Below are 2572 nucleotides of genomic sequence, written 5' to 3'. Positions count from 1 at the left end.
GGCCCATTAACTTGATTTTTAAGGCATGGCTAGGGTTTCTCCACTTGAACAAGTATCTGTAAGGAGATTGAGTTCATGTGCCTTGTTCCTGGCCTATAGTTTATTTCCCATTCATGGGTGGTGCTGCCTGGATTGTCATTCCTGGGATAGCTGTCAAGTGGTGATTTTCTCACTCTGCCATTCCTTTTACATTTATTACTATTGCCTAAGAAGGAGTTTCTTCTTTATCTCAGTATGAACTCATAGAGTCTTTTGTTTTTTCCCCAATGAGTTACAATCTATTACTGGTATTGATTCAGATCAGTAAATTTTTGATCTTTTGCTTATGTGGAATGTAGGTTTTCCTAATTTTTTTTTAAGGACAGGTCTACCAGGTATTGTGTTCTTGGTTGACAGGTTTTTCTTTTAGTTCTTTGAATATATCATCCCATTTCTTTCCTACCTGCAAGCTTTCTGCTTAGAAAATTGTATGTGACAAGTTAGCTGCTTTAAAAATTCTTATGCTTTGACTTTTGACAAGTTGATTTCCTATGTATTTCAGTGTGAATTTTTTGGATTCAGCCTACTTTGAGTTTACCGGACTTCTTGAATCTGCATGTCCATTTCCTTTTCCTAGATTTTGGAAATTTGTACCAGTATTTCTTTAAACAAATACTTTGCCCTTTTTTCTCTTGCTCTTTTTCCCCATAAGCCTCAGACTTTCTTCACTCTTCATTCTTTTTTTCTTTTGAGCCTCTGATTGGATAATTTCAAACCATCTGTCTTCAAATTGTATTTTTCCTCTGCTTAAGTGTGATACCTTATTCTTTTCAAGTTTTTCAGTAGTTATCCTATTTTTCAGCACCCAAAGTTTAGTTTTCCCCTTTTTTGTTCGTCTCATTTTCTTCATACTTCATTTTCTTGAGCTGATAAAGTGTTTTTGATGATTATTTTGAATTGTCAGATAGCTCATATGACTCAATTTCATGATGATAATTTTTGGAGTTCTATTCCATTTACTATTTGGGCCTTGTCTCCTGCTTCTTCATGGTTTTGTGGTGGGGTCCACACATTTGAAAATACAGTCACATCTCCCAGTTTGAAGTACATATTTCAAATGGGAGAATACCCACAAAAAAGAGGCACAGGATCTATCTTCACAGGACCTGTGTGTGCACTTTCTCACCAATGCACATTGCTGGTGTTTCAGTGCCTTTTTTGGTGCCTATTTGCAGCACCAGCAGTTCGCTGGAACTTCAGCAGCAAACTCATCTGTGTTTTTTTTTTTTTTTTTTTAACTCAGTGGCTACCAGGCAACCAAATATGCTGACTCTTAGCAGCCCACATCAAGGGAGACAGATATTCTTTTGAGCAACAGTGTGAAGAACCAGCACACCGGAAGCACAATCTACTCTTCTGAGGGGGAGCCTCAAATTATGTGTCCGTTCCCAAACATGTTTAGTCATGCTGCAGGATGCCATACCTGTCTGTCCTTTGGTCTCAGTGGTGTTCAGGCCAAATGAGACTAATTCTCTGTGTCCTAACTAAAGCACAACCAAAACCAATCCCTTAGGTAGCCCTCCAAAGAGTTGAAACGCTGATGCTTGCTCCAATTTCCTGTCACCCTCCCAAAGGGTGTCAGAAACTGGAGTATTTTTGCCTCCCCGAAAGAGAGGGACCAACATGGGTACAGTGAAATTGCTCTTCTTAGCAATTTAATGCAGCTCTAAACCATTGCGCTCCCCTTAGCTGAATTCCAGAACCCACCAGTGTTTTGGTTCACATATCTTTGTTAAAGTGGTGTTTCTGTGCTGATACAATTTCAGTTACAATGAATTTACTATTCTGCCAGATTGCTGATGTCATATTCTCTTCTCCATACTTTTTTTAAAAAAGATTTAAATTTTATTTGTACATACAGAACTGGGGTACAGGCCAGAGGCTCAGGGGCGGTGAGAGGATTCACCAGAGACAGAGTGGGGAGCAGAACAGGCAGATCGACGAAGTACACTGCTGAGGGGAGCAGCGGGAGGGTCAGGAGAGGTCTGCTGTGCCATGTGGATCACCTCCTGGTGGGTCAGCTCCAGGGCGGAGCTGGAGCCACAGCTTGGCTTAGCTTCGCGGTACAGTGCTCCAGCTTGCACTGGCAACCAGGGAGGGCCCAGTACTATATGTTCTTCATCATTTCTCTTTATTCTTTTCCCAAATCTTTTCAGTTAGTATTTCATAAAAACAAAGAGATTATCCAAATTAGGAAATTACATTGATGTTATGCTATTTACTGACCTATTGTCAAATTTAGTTGTTACAATTAATCATATTTATAGAAGGAAAATCTTGGATCATGTTTTATGTTCAGTTGTCATATGTCTTCAGTTTCTTTTAATCTGGAAGTTTATCTTTTCACTTATATGATGGATAGCTTCTCTATAGATAATTGTTTGGAGCTGTTTGATGTTCCCTAGTGATTGGATTTAGTTATACTTTTTGACAAGATAATGAGTAATTGCATTTTATTCAGTGCATCCTGTCAGAAGCCACTTGATGTCATTTTGTCATGTTAATTATGTCATTAACTTGATTTTTTTTTTTT

The 2572-nt window shown here is 38.8% G+C and overlaps 1 protein-coding gene across 1 annotated transcript in view; it reads left to right on the top strand.

Annotated features, from left to right (window-relative positions):
- The window catches only part of CRLF3 (cytokine receptor-like factor 3), a 39888-nt gene that overhangs the window by 34218 nt on the left and 3098 nt on the right, over positions 1–2572 (top strand). The window lies entirely within an intron of this gene.

This window comes from Condylura cristata, unplaced genomic scaffold (genome assembly GCF_000260355.1).
Source record: "Condylura cristata isolate star-nosed mole 26May11 unplaced genomic scaffold, ConCri1.0 scaffold00017, whole genome shotgun sequence".
In the NCBI taxonomy this organism is placed as follows: Eukaryota; Metazoa; Chordata; class Mammalia; order Eulipotyphla; family Talpidae; genus Condylura; species Condylura cristata.
Note: the sequence above shows the minus strand (reverse complement) of the source record. Positions and strands in the feature narration are given on the sequence as shown.